General features: G+C 40.7%; 1 protein-coding gene and 2 non-coding genes across 5 annotated transcripts in view; 2 read left to right on the plus strand and 1 right to left on the minus strand.

Annotated features, from left to right (window-relative positions):
* The window catches only part of NFIB (nuclear factor I B), a 295847-nt gene that overhangs the window by 25290 nt on the left and 251470 nt on the right, over positions 1 to 19087 (plus strand). The gene's annotated exons all lie outside the window — the stretch shown is intronic.
* On the plus strand, positions 12251 to 12322 carry TRNAH-GUG (transfer RNA histidin (anticodon GUG)). Its single transcript has one exon. It is a non-coding gene; the product is annotated as a tRNA-His (tRNA).
* On the minus strand, positions 13192 to 13263 carry TRNAH-GUG (transfer RNA histidin (anticodon GUG)). The gene has a single exon. It is a non-coding gene; the product is annotated as a tRNA-His (tRNA).

Raw genomic sequence — 19087 nt, forward strand, 5'->3', positions numbered from 1 at the left:
TGATTAAAAGACTTTGGGCAGCTTTATTTCATACCATAAACAGATATTATTATGAAACAGCTTGGAGCAAATAGTTAATTGAAAGCTTTTATTCCACATTTATCCAACTTGTTTTGAGACCTTGTGTGACAGGATAAGTAACAAAAAAGTACAGAGGGCAGTGAGGTTGAAATTATGTAAAGTTATCTTTTATTTTCTGGTCATAAACCACTGCCTTAAAATGACTTGCTCCTGATGCCTTTGGACTTTATAATAATGAAAGCTCTCTGTTGTCACCATTTGGACAAAACAAGTATAGCCTCCTCCCATGTTTCCAGATTGTGTTGGGGTGCACATTCAAAAGGAACATCTCTGAGAGCAGGTGGTTTGTCTTCACTGCATTGGCATCAGTGGAATCTGTATTTTCACATACATCCCAATGCATATTTCGTTGACATCAGTGCATGCAGATGTGTATTCCAGGTAATCCACATCCAATTCTGGACTGGACTGGACTGGACTGGAGCAAAATCATGCATCTTCCTCCACTTTTTGTTGTTGCTGCTATTAGGATCCCTAACAAACAAACTGGAGCATGTGCAGGCAGAGAGTTGGTTTAACTATGCTGCTCTCCACCCACCTCTCTCTCTCTCTCTCTCTCTCTCTCTCTCTCTCTCTCTCTCTCTCTCTCCTTCTTCTCTCTTTCACACCCCTCCCCATCCAGGCCAATGTACCTTGAAAATAAAAATGATGCCCTCCCTGTTCCACTGATGGAAGCCTTTTCATGACACTCTGAATGTTTTAAAGGTGTTTTAATTACTATAGTTATACAGTGGTACCTCAGGTTAAGTACTTAATTCGTTCCAGAGGTGCGTACCTAACCTGAAACTGTTCTTAACCTGAAGCACCACTTTAGCTAATGGGGCCTCCTGCTGCTGCCGCACCGCCCGAGTCCGATTTCTGTTCTCATCCTGAAGTAAAGTTCTTAACCTGAAGCACTATTTCTGGTTTAGCGGAGTCTGTAACCTGAAGCGTATGTAACCTGAGGTACCACTGTACCTGATCTGAGCATTGAATGAGCTTGTTTTTAAATGAAGAATGAAATGACTGAAGACTCACACTGATAAACAAATGTGTATGGGTGAAATTACTGAACCGCTTGCAAAATCAATAAATAGACCAAGAATTCTGAAATCCAAGAATTCCTTTACTAGTTTCTGTAAGGCAAATCCTTATGATAGTGCCTAATAATAGCAATGCTTTTTAATCCATTCCTTTTTTCATAAGCTATATCCTGTGCACTATTTATACTGATTCTAAGAGCAATCCTCTTGGATCAGACCAAATGCCCCTCAACTCCAGCATCACAGTGACCAACTAGAAGCCTGTGGAAAGCCTGCAAGCAATACTTTCTTGTGATTTTATGTGGGAAGGGTTATTGTAAGGGCAGGGTCCAGAATCATTTCCCCACTGGTTCCAAATCACCCCTTCTAGCCTCTCTTTTTTTCTTCTTCTGTGGAGTTCCAAGTGCCTGTTTTCCCTTGCTAAAAGGAAAGCAACTTCATTTTATGCATTTCGTTTCCTGTTTTGTGTGAGAAACAGAAGAAGCTTAGGTGCCCTCAAGTGGTGGTTTTTTACCACTGCAGAAGAGAAATGCAGGTGGAAAATGCAGTTTTTTTAAAAAATGCACCAGAATAATTGAAGTGAATTTGAGATCATTTTTCAGATTATTGAAGAAAGCATGCTCATAATTTGTAGTATATTTTGTTGCAAATTATGCACTTCTGAAAGGCTTTGAAATTCATCCTTCTTTTGATAAATTGTGGTATTTAATCAGCATAACAGAACAACCTGGTAATTTTAAGAATGGTATAATATTTTAAACCTAAATGTATTCATGTAAATAATTTATTTCTGAATCATTTAGTATGCAGTTCATTGCCCAGTAATCTTGTCAGTAACCGGAAGATGTTGCCTCATTCCAATTTAACCCTAAACATTTTTACTTTGGAAGTAGTGTTTGAAACTCCCATTTTTTAAGGGTCATTTTGTGACAGGGAATTTCATTAAGACGAGCAGTTTCTGAGCTCTGGGTACAACACTGTGCCTAAGATTTCAAATTAAAACTGCAGAGTGGAAGGAAAGGAGGACCTTTTTCTGCCTCCCAACTTCCAGCTACTCTCTGAAGACTGGAGAAGAGACCCTCTTAAGAATATTAGGGAGGTGGGCAGGGGAAGAACTAGACCACGTGAAAAATGAACATAATATATTAGCTGCAGTTCATTCTTGTTATTAAAAAGTGCACCTAGGCATTCCGTAACCCAGGTTTAAGGTGTCATTTAGCTTCTAGCTTTCATATCTCTGTTTCTAACACTGCTTGGAAGCAATACCAACTAAATTCAAGGGGACTGAATAGTGCATGTTTACAGCCAAGGCCTGCACGACAGAGAATTAACCTTGCTAACCAGAACCATTACCTTTTTACTGTCCTCTGTAATGTTTTCGTTCTGAAACAGAAAGTGTAGGATGCTGTGTTGGTCCATTACAGGGGGGAGCGGGGAGTCCACAGTTGGGCAATGTCTTTCTTAGGATCAACCCAATTGTTACAAAATAGTTATACATCTACTATGAAGAATTTGAGGGATTGCTCGCTGTTTTATGATGTTTTTGGTGATGCTTTTAATATTGTCTTTATAAATGGACAAGACCTTGTTTTGTGGCTGCTTGATCTACATTCTGAGCAATGAAGAGGATGACTAGCAGGCCATGGGCCAGAAGTGATTTCACCCTTTGTGGCCCTAGAATAATGGTATGTCTCCCTCATGGATTTTGTCTGCGATATGAACATGTTCATACCTCTGTGTAATTATATTTATATTTATTTTAAAACATTTATGTGCTCTTCTTCCGGACATTTTTAATGGCTCGCAAATAAAAGACTATGAAAGCAATTACCGTTATTTGCGTATAAAACCATATAAAAATGAAAAACCCAGAACCATAGCTATTGATAATATGGTTGCAGCTTGCCAGGCCAGATGATGCATGGTTTAGCCAAAACAACAACAACAACAAGAACAACAACAAACCCTTATAAAAGACTTGAACATGTGAATACTGTATCTGCGAAGTCTTTGCAGATGTTGTCATCCTCATTGTGCAGACAAATATTGTTGGGCTCCACATCACTCTCTGGAAAACAGAGTAGTCCCAGAGAATGCAAAGGTTGTTCACTGTCTGCTCTAGAAAAGTAAGTTGTGGATGGATTTCACAAGTGGATATCCTTGACCTTTTTCTTTCTTTCCCTTTTTGAAACTACTGAACTGCATTGCCTTGAGGAAACAGAATACAATAGTTCGAATTGTGCTCTAAGTTGTAATTTGATGTTCCGCAATGCTTGTTTTAAAAAATGTAGAAGAACCTTTTTTGTCTCTTTGATCCAGTGGAGTGGAAATGGAAGAGGAGCTTTCTGCGATTTCCTCATTTTTCCTGCAATCCCCTGGGCTATGTCTCATGCTGCTTCAAAGTGTTCCCCAAACCTCTGCAATAGATTTGGAGAGGCACAGGGAACTGCAGAGGCAGTGGCAGAGGAAGGGGGGTGCGGTGGGGTGTCACCACTGGGGAGGGTGACAAAATACCAGGCAGCACTCACCAGTGCGGGAGCCAGTGTGGTGTAGTGGTTAAGAGCAGTAGACTTGTAATCTGGTGAACCAGGTTCGCGTCTCCGCTCCTCCACATGCAGCTGCTGGGTGACCTTGGGCTGGTCACACTTCTCTGAAGTCTCTCAGCCCCACTCACCTCACAGAGTGTTTGTTGTGGGGGAGGAAGGGAAAGGAGATGGTTAGCTGCTTTAAGTCACCTTAGGGTAGTGATAAAGCGGGATATCAAATCCAAACTCCTCCTCTTCTTCTTCTCACTGCAGGGCCTTCAGCACCCCCACAGGCTCCACGCTGCCCCAAACGGTCCACCAGCCACCTCCCCCTCAGCTGTAGGGCGGCTGAGTGGGAGGAGGCTCCTCAAAAGCCCCACGGAGCGTCCTGCCCCAGCTAGCCTTGCCCCACAGGTGGCTGGCCCCACCCCCATGGACTGCTGGTCCTGCCCCTGGGCACAAGGCACCTGCACTGCCCCAGGCGCCCAATTGGCTTGCTCCGCCCCTGTGCAGAGGGAAGGGGAGATTCAGTAAAAAAATGTACCTCCCTTTTCACTCACAGGACTGTTGGAATGAACAGTAATCAGCTGAGGGAACCAAAGGCATACAGTATAAAAAAATAAATTAGAAGTCCTATCTTATTAATATACAATGAGAAATAGTTTGATAACAGACTTAAATTCATACATGCTTCTCTTTTCTTGAATCCGTCTTTTGGGGAGAATGGAATTAACAGGATCCTGGCTTAAAACTGTTTTTGTATTTTTTCAAAGTCCCAAACTTCCAAGATTAATTTCAGCCAAGCCCTCTGAATCCCTGTTTTGCTTTCTGCTAGTTAGGTTTTGTTAAACGCACACTTGTTGCCCTTACAACATTAACATCTAAACACATTACGTGTAATTAATGCGCTTAGGATCTGGGTGCCAGTATGCTGGCTAAAGGCTGACTTCTGTCTGGAAGAAGATAGGCTCACTGATAACTTCAGGCTACAACTGCTGTCAGCTGAAGTCACTGATTTTGTTACTGATTCTGTCTGAGTGTTTTATGTCACCGATTAGCTGAAGGCCATTGAGGGCACTAGAAATGTTGCCTTAGTCAATGTATTTTTTTTTTCCAAAGCTGTTCGCAGAAGTTAAGGAACATTAATCTGCTGATTTCTGTTAACATTGGGTTTTGGTTAACTAAGTCTGAACTATTTTTAAAAAACATTTCCGCTTTTTAAAAAAGATGTTATTTACAGATGAATATAAGGCATAAATTACATTGGGGGTGAAACTGAATGAATGAACAGGGAAGTGCATTAATATCCCAGCTTGCAATTATTAGACTATTTCCACTTTCTTAAGGAGGTCTTACTCTCAATTATTTGCTAGCGAATAAATGACTAAACTAATAATATTGCTGGGTCTTAAGTCCTGCTTCCATAATAGGTGGCTCAGAAGAGATCCTTTGTAATTCAGTCTCGATACCATATGTCTCTGACATTAACATGCTTAGTTCCAAATGAGTTGGCTTCATTCAAGCATCTTAATTCAAGAGTGGATGATTAGATCTTAAGCTGAAAACCTATTAGGAGGTAAGCACTTATGTTGCTGCAAGTTATTAAAGGGACATCATCGTGCACTGGAAGATAAATCCTTTTGTATCTAGTACTGGTTAGTTAAGTGAGGGTTGCTCGTCATACAATATTAAAAGCCAACCTAAATGTTTGTTCAGAGTTGACCACATTCCAAGAAATTATCTAACTGAATGTAATGCAGCCAAATACTTTTTTGTCTTCAAAGTAAGAACCGAGACCCAAACTCTATGTTGATGGCAGGCGCGTGGGATTCTTCCAACGTGTGCTTCCGAAGGAGAGGTGTGAAAAACCATGTGACGTGTGACATCATCACAGTAGCATTTCCCCCATGCAGATTTGCAGCCAATGAAGCCAAGCAGGGCAGAGGGAATCACCTAATACAAGGGCGTCACATTATGCTATGATTTAGTTAGTTATCTAGTACATTTATATGTGGTTTGAAACAAAATGCAAATAGTAAAATCAGCACAGTGATGCAAAATGAGAGCAATTCTAATAACTAAATGAAAGCAACAGTCAGAACTTGTTAAAATGCAGAAGCCCGAGGGAACAAAAAAATTATTTCCCTGGTGCTAAAATAAATAGCAGAGTAGGCACCAGGGGAGACTCCTTAGGCAGAGGGTGCCACCACTAAAAAGGCCTTTCACCTGCCTCACCTGAGGATGATGGGAAGAGTCTCTGATAGGCTCAGGCCGGTTGATGTGCAGTTGGGCATCAGATCTCAAATGGTGCAGGGCTTCACTGGTGAGCTTTAAAATTCAGCTATAAAAATGGACCAGAAGACAATGCAGTCTTCCAGCTACACATTACAGGGGAGATAAGAGGGGACATGGATTGGTGGAGTCCTTTAATCTATAGTTTGGGATCTAGGAGGTGAACTAAAAAAAAAAAAAATGTAACCAGACATTAGTGAGGATGTGGTTATTCTGAACTAGTCATATGACTCAGATTCAACCGCCATGTGTGAAATAGGAATACAGTGGACACTCGGGTTGCGAACGTGATCCGTGCGGGAGGCATATTCGCAACCCACAGCACTGCGTCTGTGCACGCGTGGGTCACGATTCAGTGCTTCTGTGCATGCGCAAAGCGTGATTTATTGTTTCTGCGCATGCGCAAGCGCCGAAACCCGGAAGTAACCCATTCCGGTACTTCCGGGTTCGGCATGGTGCAGAACCCAAAAACATGCAACCTGAAGCATCTGTAACCCGAGGTATGACTGTAATAATAGTTTTAGACTAATACTGCTTTGTTTCTACTTTGCTTTCACTTTCCCTAAAGTATAATAAATATGCCGTTTGGGTCCTATCTTTTGTTCAGTGCTTGGAAATGTGCAGCCCCTACACTCAGGTTCAGGATATGATTACACCAAGCACCGTTCTTTAACATTTCTTGATTTATGTATGCTTTTTTGTACCCAACTCTCCTCCAAGGAACTCAGTGTGGCATGCAAGGCTCTTCCCACATCCATATTATTCTCACAACAACCTTGTGAGGTAATTTAGGCTGAGAGATGCCCTCCCCAAATCTGTAACAATACCATGGTGAACATCCTGGTAGATTTACACTTATTTTTTTCTTATTATTTAGTCACACGGTAAAAAAAAAGAGCCCAACTTGTGCAGAGAAAGCAGGATGCCCATGGCTCCTTGCTCTTTGAACACAGATCCTCTTGCTGACATGAACTTTGAAAATGCATCTGTCCTGTACCAGTAAAAGTGAAGCAAGACCAATGCCTTTATTGCTCTCACACTGAACACTGTATCGGGTATGTGTAAGAGACACTCTCCTTAAGTGCAACTTGATGTAACATTTACATTATTCATGGCGCCTCTATTGAAAAGCACTGCCCAAGCAGCACACCAGGTCTGGTGGCACCAAGGAAGTGTTGAAAGGCTATGGCACTTTTGTTTGTCTCCGCTTAGTGACAGCCACTCTCACACATATGGTTTGTGGCAGAGTTGGGTCTGCACAGTCGGTCAGCACAATTGGTCAAGCAGGGCTTTCTTGAGTATATTTACTTCAAAATATTGTTATAGATTTGGGGGCGAACCCCCAAAACCCTAGAAATTAATTATTGGTAGGATCTTGATTATTTGGGATGTGAAGGGAGAAATACCAGCTGCAGTGGAATTCCTGGGCTAGCAAAATGATCAAGCCAGGCTAGGACCATTAAGGAACAAAACAGAGCCATTGAGGGCCATTGGCAGTGCAAGAGAACTGTCCTTCTCCCGGGTCCTAAGGTTTCAGTCCCTTTTTATGTTTCTTGAAGCTCTTCAAGAAGGCGACACCATAGCCTTCCAATTCACTATCCTATTTTCTGACTTGACTTCTAGACTATATTTTTAATAACCCCTCCCAACCTTGCAGCTAATCAGGGGAGTAGAATCCTGGTTAATTTTCTATTTCCAGGTTCTTATGATGAAACTTTGACCCTTCTCTTCACAGTATCCCCTTGTACCACATTTCCTGAGCAAAGCATGCCCTTTTACTTTTGCTTTATTTCTGTTAACTTTTGACTCTCCTGTTAGAGAAAACCTTCAAACCAAGAAGCAAATATTTTAGCAACCCAAATCTGGTTGAAAGCATTTTCCCTTCACAGCTGCTCTCAGGTGAGTAGATATAGGATTGAAAGCTCAGGTAATAAGCCCCATTGACTACGGTAGGATGTAAAGGTAAAGGTAAAGGGACCCCTGACCATTAGGTCCAGTCGTGGCCGACTCTGGGGTTGCGGCGTTCATCTTGCTTTATTGGCTGAGGGAGCCGGCGTACAGCTTCCAGGTCATGTGGCCAGCATGACTAAGCCACTTCTGGCGAACCAGAGCAGCGCACGGAAACGCCATTTACCTTCCCGCCAGAGTGGTACCTATTTATTTACTTGCACTTTGACATGCTTTCGAACTGCTAGGTTGGCAGGAGCAGGGACCGAGCAACGGGAGCTCACCCCTTCGCTGGGATTCGAACCACCGACCTTCTGATCGGCAAGTCCTAGGCTCTGTGGTTTAACCCACAGTGTACTTCTGAGTAAATACCAGAGGTACCAACTTAAATAAAATATTGGGGAAGGCCAGATATGCCCCGCCCTCTATAATCAATCACAAGACATGGCACATGCACACCATTTGAATGGCAATGCCCATCAACTTTGGGGTAGCCCCCTCAAATATTTTATTGGGTGAGCCGAAGGGACTTCAAACCCTAGATTTGGTTCCTATGGTAAGCATACATTGAGATCAAGGGTTATTGTCTCAAAACTGAATCAGGAATGGAAAACCATTTTCAGTGTTGTGCTATGTATGGGAGAAATGCTAGGTTTTAATGAATGTTTTGCTCTTGGGGCAGGTACAGTGGTACCTCAGGTTACATATGCTTCAGGTTACAGACTCCGCTAACCCAGAAATATTACCTTGGGTTAAGAACTTTGCTTCAGGATGAGAACAGAAATCGTGCAGTGGCAGCGCAGCGACAGCAGGAGGCCCCATTAGCTAAAGTGGTGCTTCAGGTTAAGAACAGTTTCAGGTTAAGAACAGACCTCCAGAACGAATTAAGTTCTTAACCCGAGGTACCACTGTACTGGACAGAATTATCTGATGGGATTTAGCAGTTTCCCCCCCTTTTGTGTCTATGTCTTTTACTGCTTCCATCTTTGTACGAAACATAACTGGGCAGTCCTGGCAATGAAGTCCATTTCGTTATTTTGTATATTAGTCTCAAATCCAAGCTTTAAATGTTAGTTCCATTTCTGATGTTGTTGTTGTTGTTAAATTTGTATACTGCTTTACATGCCAAAGCGGAACATGCCAAACTGGAGCATGCACAATCTGTAGTGAAGCTCAGCTTCACTCCTGTTGTATGATACCTCCAAATATTGTCTCTGTGATGTATTATGACTGACAACCCTGCTTGTACAACATATTTAACTGTGGGCTGTAATTAGCTGGGGTGAAATGTGTCTGACTGCGCTGCAAACTCCAACTGCAAAATTTATACCTTCAGCTGTGATCTCAAGATATAGCAGTTATCAAAATAGCCTTAATTGCTGTGCCATTGTTTGATGTTCTCGCGTGATTGATGCTACACTAAAGAAAATTGAAGGGTATAATTTGTTTTAATAAAATGGTATGGTTTCATTTCATTACAGTTGCCTAATGAGTGCAAATCCATTTTGTTATACCAAGAATTGTCTCTGTTGGAATCTTTGTGAGATATTTAGCATGTTTCCTGGCACCATTTGACATCTACTCTGCATAATTCTTTATTCTACAAGGGCCCATTTTCTCCCTTGAAATATATGTAGAAATCTTATTAGGAATACTGACACATTGCTATCAGAACTTATAAAAGAGAAACCATGATTGCTATAATTCCTGAGGCTTGTGTAACATAATGAAAGGGTGCTGTGTTGTTATCTATGGATAACGATGATGCGCTTTTCCAATTTTAGATAATGCAAAATGTTGCTATGTATCAACAAGGGAGCGTGGCAGTTTCTTTTCCCATATCCTTTCATACTAATTTAGGATGGTGTTACAGGTGCTGGTGGCTGGGCCATCGTCTTGTTAGTCTGATAGCTTGTAGTTTGAGATGATCACTTGATGTTTCTTTTTCTTTTTTAATAGGTTTTTATTGAGTTTTACAATTTTATATTCAATATAGTCATCATCAACACAAGAAAAAAATATATGTATAAATCCAAATCTCCTCTTTCCCTCACTCCCATGACTTCCCTCAACCTCCTCTTCTGGTTCTTTAGTTATTCACTTCTTCTGCTAATTTTGTTTTACCTTAATTTTAAATTCTTTTGACTACATGTTCTCATATCCTTAGCATTTTTATACCATATATTTGAAATCCCATCTTACATTTTATTATTTTCCCAATTATTGCTCCTTAACTTTTACAGTTGATTTCTTTTGTAAGTGTTTACTCAAACCCTGCTAGTGGGTCCACTTCTTTACAGTATTTCTGTAAATGCATCATAAACGGTTCCCAGTCTTCTTTAAATGCTCTCTCGTCTCTGTCCTTAAGTTTCCCTGTAAGCTTCGCCATTTCAGCATATTCCATGAGTTTTGCTTGCCATTCTTCTGCCATTGGTATCTTGTCATCCTTCCATTTTTGGGCTAGCAAAATTCTGGCCGCTGTTGTGGCATACATGAATAACTTCTTCTCTTCTTCTGGCAAGTCCTGTCCTGTAATACCTAACAAAAAAAGCTTCTGGGGTTTTTTTTTTTTAAGCAAATGTTGTCTTAAACATCTTTTTCATTTCATTGTAAATCATTTCCCAATAATTTTTGATTGTTTTACACTTCCACCACATATGATAAAAAGTGCCTTCTGATCACTTGATGTTTCAGTAGCTGAAGCTAATGGCAGGTGTTCTCCTGATAGCTGGGCACCCCTCTCCAGATTATAGAATATAGTGCTCTTTGTCATTTGGGTAAGGGTTTCTCCAGGCCAGGGGGCCCCCAAAATGGACTTTGAACATGCCTGCTCTAGGCAGTAGGAAAGGGAGAAAGAAACAGTTGGAAGATCAACAATATGGAGCTAAAGAGCTTTGATTTGACTTCCTGCTGAAGCCTATGCATCTTCAGTGTGTGGGATAAGTGATAGGAACCTTCTCAGTATATTCTGCTTGTAGGTTTATTGTTATGTACTGAGTTGAATAGGATCCAAACTGCAGCAGTCTGATTGGTCCTAGAACAATAGGATCCAAAATGCAGCGGTCTGATTGGTCCTAGAACAATAGGATTCAGAATGCAGCAGTCTGATTGGTCCTAGAACAATGCAGCAGTATGATTGATTGGCAGGAACCACCCAATCATGCTCCAGATAGAAGTGAATCCACAACCTGATTGGCTTACAGTAGAATTCCGGAATTAGCCAATCATGTGCAGCCCATTGTGTAAATAATGTATATAAAGCAGATACTTTGAGGGGACATTCATTCATTCCTCCTCACCACTATGAGCTGAATAAAGAGCATGAAATCACTTTGCAACTCTGAGTATATTTCATTTATAAATCAAACAAATATTACAGAGACACCACAAATCTCAAGTGTTCCATCATCCTTAGGAAACAGAATCCAGTTGTGCTGTCTCTTGAGGTACAGGGATCACACAACAATGTTTTGGGTGGTGGAAGCTGCTGAGGTTGTCCTTCAAGGAATGTGGTATCATTTTCTTTCCAGGGTTACATGCGAGAAACAAAGGAAGAAAACCTAGGGTGCGTCCTTCATTGCTCCCATGCAATGGGATACCAAACCTGAATCTTTTTGTTTGTTTTTCATTTGCTGCCCTTTTATGTTGAAAAAGGTTGCTTTTTGAAGTGTGACATGAAAGGACTGTTGACTTCTGAGAGCACGGCATGGAGATTTTTAGTACGGTGCTATATTTTTATTTTATAAAATAATTCTGCATTATGGTTATAGTTACGCTGTGCTATTAATAATATAGTATTGCAAAACAAATTTTAAATTAAATGGAACCATGTTATTCCCCAAGGATCAAGTCACTTTATTCCTTGTGACGCAGCTATTCTAAAACCACCAGGCAGTAAGAGTTTTGTCTCCATTTTATTATTATTTATAATGCCACTCAGGGGGGAGGAACTCTTCTTTCTATAATTCATTCCATGCTTTGTATGTGCTTTAAACATATATATATATACAATGGGCAATTCTTTTTATTGCACAAACCCTGCATTCTTTCAATGGAAGAGGGACTGGCTGCAAACTTTGATCTCTCTTCTATCTTTGCTGCAGAAAAGAAAATCCTTTGTTAGAAACTTCTGTCTCGTGGAACCATTAGAATATGGCTGCATTGGTCTATGCACACACAAAATGGGTACATGGGGAAATTGTATTTGAAAAGTCTGGATGGTTTTCAGTTGTTTTCACTGGGGTGAGTTGTATTTCTTTCAAGCTGCAACGAGACAACTCTTAAATCTGTATATTAGCCAGTAGGTGGTGCAATTTGTACAGATGTCATCATCTAGTTTAGAAGGGGGGAAAAGCAACGCGACTTTCAATTCCTTCGTAGCTTGCCGTGATCGTATAGTGGTTAGTACTCTGCGTTGTGGCCGCAGCAACCTCGGTTCGAATCCGAGTCACGGCAGAAAGGAATGTGCATGTTTTTTAAAAGCCTAAAATCAAGTGCTTTGCAATACTGTATCACTCAAAGCTTGCTCTTTTAAAACAATTGTGAAAAATAGCTTTAGCATGAGGACTGATACTTGTATAATGTTGAATACAGTAGTTCCATTCCATGCATGCTTTTGATCTAATTGCTATTCGTTGATTATAGTATGTTTATACTTTGGCACTATCAATATTTAGCTTTATAGTAAATAATAATTGCAATTAATAATAATTTATTTATACCCCACCCATCTGGCTGGGTTTCCCCAGCCACTCTGGGCGGCTTCCAACAAAATATTAAAATACAATAAAAATAAAATAAAATATCACTTTAGAATCCAATCTTTTAACTCAGAGGACTATATTCATGTTTATCGTCTGTAAATTTTAATCCTCATCCATGTCTGTGTATATTTTAATTCCCCCACCCCAATCTTTGAACAAATAAAATAAAGACACAGTTTTAAATAACCCACACCAGTTTAATGAGATAGAATAGGTGAATGCATACAAACTGACATTATACTTTCAGAAGTACTTGAAATCTGGAAGAATTGGGGAGTTTACTTGTGTGTGCATTTAAAAAAATGTTCTAATACAAGAATTTCGAGGTTTGTTGGGATATATATGCCTTCCGTGCAAAATCTGTGGGCTTTTCTGCATCTCTAGTGCTTTCTATCTAGGATGCAAAACACAGAAAACATTAATTTTGTGCTATGTCTAGAATGTAGTGCATCAGAAACTTAGCCCTACACACATATATGGTCTTTTTGTATGGAACATATTGATGCTGGCAGAATATGAATTGTTATTATTTTTTAAGAGCAAATAAATTTTCTTCCCTTCTGCCGTGACTCGGATTCGAACCGAGGTTGCTGCGGCCACAACGCAGAGTACTAACCACTATACGATCACGGCAAGCTACTGGAGAAGTTGTTGCAAGAAACTTGGTTGGTATTTTCCTTTAAAGAGCTGTGAGAATATTGCCACCTAGCGTCTGTTGGCTAGGAAGGCTCATAAATCCAATAGCACTTCTATGAGACAAAAAAGCAAGGTTTGTGTGAGTGTGTTTATGCCGGAGCTTTTGATTTTGTTAGAATTGTTGCTACAGGGTTCCCAGCATTGTTCATTGCATCTTCATCTTCATCATGACAGTCAAATAATCTTTGCTTCCGAGATGGAATATACAGTATTATGGAAAAGCATTATTTTCTGTTTGTTAGGTTTCCATCTCCTTTGTAAACAATGTTTGTAAGTGGACAATTAAAGCGTGCGGTGCTGAAACAACTTATTTTCTCATTTCTTAGCTGGGAAAGTCAGGACTTTTTTATTTTTAAAAGATATAATGCACACTACTACACAAATGCACTTACCACTGGTGAGCTGCTTTTTTTCTCTGTAAAGAGAAAAGCTCAATACAGTTGTACCTCAGATTACAGACGCTTCAGGTTGCAGACGCTTCAGGTTACAGAATCCGCTAACCCAGAAACAGTACCTCAGGTTAAGAACTTTGCTTCAGGATGAGAACAGAAATCGCACAGCGGCGGCAGCAGGAGGCCCCATTAGCTAAAGTGGTGCTTCAGGTTAAGAACAGTTTCAGGTTAAGAACGGACCTCCGGAACGAATTAAGTTCTTAACCTTAGGTACCACTGTACCATCAAATCTTGGAAAGCCCTTTATTTCCGCCCAAGTTGAGATGAGAGCAGTGGTAAGAATCATAGAATTGTAGAGTTGCAAGGGACCCCAAGGGTCATCTAATTAATCAACTCCCCCCCCCCCCGCAATTCAAGAATTGTAACTAAAACATCCACGGCAGATAGCCAACCAACATCTGCTTAGAAACCTCAAAGGAAGGAGAGTCCACCACCTCCTGAGTGAGACTGAGACAGCGAGACAGAAAGTTCTTCCTGATGTTTAGTTGGAATCTCCTTTCTTGGGACATGAAGCCATTGGTACAAGTCCTGGCCTACAGAGCAGGAGAAAACAAGCTTGCTCCATCTTCCATGTAACAGCCCTTGAGATATTTGAAGATGGCTATCATAGCCCCTCTGTTTCCCCTTATGCAGGCTAAACATACCCAGCTCCCTCAACCGTTCCTCATATGACTTGGTTTCCAGACCCTTGATCATCTTGGTCTCCCTCCCCTGCACAATTTCCAGCTTCTCAACATCCTTCTTAAAACGTGTTGCCCAGAACTGGACACATTATTCCTGGTGGAGTCTGTCCAAGGCAGACCCATATGTCATGCTGAGACTTGAAGACACTTAAGAAGCTTTGAGATCTTTCTTAGTATTGTCCAAGTATCTCCCGCTGACCTCAGGGACAAAGCTCTGCTTTTGCAAATTGGGGAGGACAGGTTCCTGCTTGCTACCAAGGACCAGCCAAAAGTGACAGACTTGGGGGAAATTCGTTGATAAGAGCATAAGTGATAACTTAAGGACTTCACGTGACATTTGTCTACATAAAGAAATGCTGGCTTCATCAGAAGCATAAACCCCTGCTGGGGCAGGAAGACTGTCTGCATCATACAAAGTGAGGTTCAGAAATAAATAAACTGAACGCAGAGAGATCATCATAAATGAATCAATCACTTAGTGTAGATTTGGCCAACCTGTTCTATGCATGTCTGACATGTAAATAACCCCCAGAAAAAAACTCCCCCAGTCCCCCAGTTGATAATGGGACTCATAGTTGGTTTTTTTCTGGTGCCCTTTGACATGAAAAAGCTTCCCCACTTTGGTCTAGGTGCGAGGTCCTAGCAGGGAAAGTTACCTGTTCTGGTGTCTGTATTGCAGGATTGTGATATTGCTCTAATAGGGCTGAAAAGGGTGGCTGGGAGAAGTTGGGTGCTAAATTTCACATAATGTTTTGGACTAATCAGACAGTTCTTTGGTTGCAGGCTTCTAGGATTGTTTCATTTTTTTATGAGTTTTTTAAGAATGTGATTTCCAGATCTTATTCTTCTGTACAGTATTGAGGGTGTTGGCTCTAAAAATAGGCGACTCGAGTTTTGCCTTTTGATTCACTAGCAATTTTAAGGGTGATCTAGCTATTTGGACATCCAGCGAGATGATAGCGGTATATAATAACAGTTATTGTTTAATATATCCTCATTAAATCCAAACTAACTTGCAATCTCAGGCAAGGTAAGTCTCTGAAAATCTAGAAAACCTGATTTTCGCATCCTTATTTGAAAGTCTGTCCTGCTCCCAACCATTTTATGGGGCGTGCACCTGGGAATACGGAGATTCTCTTTGAATGCCAATTCTCATGCAACTCGCTTCTTTGTACATCAGTCTGCTAGGTATAAAAATGCCAACAAATAAATAGCATGGTCTGTTCATGACCTGGAAGCTGTATTTTTTATTTCTGAAAATTAATCCAACTCAGAGCTGGATTAGAGATGGCACATCCTTCAACAACAGGCTTGTGGGATCAAAGCAGGCAGTCATTCTACCTTGGCAGGAAATCCCTGTTTTTTATGCGTAGATCTGATTCATATCCATAGATGGCTACAATCACAACCATCTGTTTTGAATTAATATCAGTAAATCATCTTGCATCTGAGTCAATCATACCTTGAAACATCATAGGGTAAGTGGATCAAGCAAGCCTAGGCTTTGTTTGGCAACTCATAATGCAATATTGTACAATTTCCATGCAGTTTTGAAATTGCATTTGAGTGCTGCTGAAGCTATTCACAACATTTGTGCTGATTACTCTGTGGACAATAGTCTGCATAAAGGCAGCAGTTGATTGGTAAGAAGGTAAATAGAGCATTATTCAGTGATGCTTAATAAAACAGGACAGGGGTGTCCAACTTCCAAGAGACTGCGATTTACTCCCACTAAAAAAAACTGGCAGTGATCACGATCGACCTGTTGGACATCCCTAAAATAGGACATGTGGGAGTCCTTAGCTTATTGGATACAATGCTGTGTGTATTGAGCATATTTTCATCACACCACTGCAAATGATTGCATTAGCACTCAGCAATCCATGTGGCGACTCACCATATTGCAACAACTTCCACATTTAATGAGTTATGGGCAATTTGTCATGGATGCTGTGTGTGGTATCGTCAGTTTTATCCAGGGTGGCCCTTAGTAGTAGTAGCAGTAGTATTTTATTTATACCCCGCCCACCTGGCTGGGTTGTCCCAGCCACTCTGCGCGGCTTCCAACACACACAAAATTAAATAATAAAACATCAAACATTAATAGTAACAATCAGATCCTATATAACAGGCACGTCCAACAGGTAGATCGTGATCTACAGGTAGACCACTGGATAGCTGTGGTAGATCACTGGTAGATCACTGTCTCCCCCCAAAGAAGCTCAACAAATTTGGCTCCCCTAAAAAAAGCTTGACATTTTTGCCCGGCACCCCAAAAAATGGGGCTTTCCTCCTCCCTAGAAAAAAGCACCCCTGCTATATAAAAAGTCATAATAACTTTAAAATAAACAACTTATAACCAAATAAAGCAATATGCAATAATGCATTAGAATACAATAGTAAACACTAAAATTAAACATAAGCAAAAAAAAATTAGACAGTTTACACTTATCAATTACAATAAAGAATTACTCATCTATAATCAATAAAAATAGCAGCAAATCACAATACATAAGATACCACAAATCATACAGAATGACGCAAAAAGATTAAATTAAGAAACACAGACACACAACTTATAAAATTATTTAAAACAAAACAAAACTATCCCTGAACTTTCCTCCCAGCTGCCTCTGCTGTTCTCAAAGTCATGGTTCGGGAAAGAGAAAAAAAAATTAAGGATCTAGGTTTATTTTGCAAAAGAGGAGATAACACTAACACAGCATTTTCCCCCAAAAAATAAAGGGTTAGTTCATACAAAAAAACACAACAGTCTTTCTTAGGTATAGTTTTATCAATATCAAATTAGCATAACATGGCACAGAATGACCTTCTGTGGGGGGGATGTTAGCAAATGTTTTGTTATTACCACAACTCTAAATTTCAGTCTCTGTTGTGAAGTATTGTGGAATGAGCCTCAACCGTGGCTTCTCTCCTTCCTTTGAAAACCTCCAGGATGTGATAGATGGGTTTCCAAAATCTTCTTCTTTGTTGCCTTCTCAGAATCTTCTTCCTTTGTACTATCAGCAGCAACATGCTGCCTGCCAGCTGTATCACATTATTACTCATGTACAGCACAACAAAATCCTGCCTATAAAAACTTGACTCTCCGCCAGATTTGCAGTGGTGCTTCCATTCCATGATTAAAACTCAAGAAGTGTGAGGGCTACAGAGAGATGATTCCTGCCTGCGACGGTGTCTTTGTTTTGCCGCTGCAAATGTTTACTATAAAGCCGTATGGCCACTCAGCTTACCTATGGCTATCTGCTCCTGGCAAACTGTTTTTGTAAGAATGTTTAGCTATTACTGCTGTGCTCAGTTGGTGTTTATCCCATATTACCAGGTTTTGTGTTGTGTTGTTGCTAGAAAAAAATATCATTAATATCATAAACATCTGGAGATGGAAGAGATAGCAAACAGAGAAGTGGGCTTACTCATAAGGGGCCTAATCAAAAGCCTAATAAAAATGTTTGAAACTCTGCCATGGAAATTGATGGTTCTTAGTCCAAGGCAAGTAGAGTTGAGTGTAACCTACTGGGTTCACAAGAGACTTACCTGAAGGTTGTTCATTCATGCTATAAAATGGTCAAAGAATTAGGAAGTCCAGTGGCTCACAGCAGAAACTTTACTCTTTGATCTTAGATGTGTTGTCCTAATGGTGTTGTGGGTGTTGTTGTGGGGGGGGGTTGGGGGTGTTAAAGATTATCACAATCTTCTTAGTGAAACCAGCATTGTTCACCTCACTTTGAGGAATTACAAGGTGTGACTGAAAAGTTCGGTCACAGAAATCGGACAGCGAGAAATATTTGAACATACATGCCTTACAGGCCTTCAAAGTAGGTCCCCTCTGATACAATGCACCACTGACAACATTTGTAGAACTGTTGGAAACTTCTGGAGAAGTCCTTGTTTCGTACTGCTTTCCGTTCCCTCATCACAGCAGCTTGGACATGTGAAATGTTGGAAAATATGTGCCCTTTCAGTGCAGATTTCAGTTTTGGAAAAATAAAGAAATCCGGTGGGGCCAGATTGGGAGAATATGGAGGGTGGGACAACTCAGTAACCTCGGTAACGATTTCACACAGAATATGCAATTCTTCCGCCATCATTCGGGCAGACAAACGCCTATCCCACATCAATAACTCACATACTCTGTTGATGGTCCGCCAGACCGAGGGTCATCGTCGATGGTTTTCTGCCCTTCACAGAAACGCTTAAACTACTCATACACTGTCTTTTGAGTTACAGCTTCATCTCCATACACAATTGTGAGCATTTCGTGGGTTTCTGATGCCAATTGTATGTTCAAATATTTCTCGCTGTCCGATTTCTGTGACCATGCACCGAACTTTCCGGTCACACCTTGTATTATTTTATGCTACTGTGGAAGAGGCACCAGTCGCCTTTCTGTGAGCACCCACCCACCAGTCATTGGCTTAATGGTGGCGCTGTCACAGGCTGTGCATTAAAAAAATTCCTGGTGAAGGAAAAAGGTCAGTTGTAGGATATTCAAAATCAGTACAGAGGCTGTGAAATATTTGTTTTTTAAAAATCTCACAGGAACCAAAGTTGGACGAACAAAGCAACAGAACTGAAGAGATGGAAGTCAGGAGAACTGAGGAACCA

Source organism: Podarcis raffonei, chromosome 17, assembly GCF_027172205.1.
Source record: "Podarcis raffonei isolate rPodRaf1 chromosome 17, rPodRaf1.pri, whole genome shotgun sequence".
In the NCBI taxonomy this organism is placed as follows: Eukaryota; Metazoa; Chordata; class Lepidosauria; order Squamata; family Lacertidae; genus Podarcis; species Podarcis raffonei.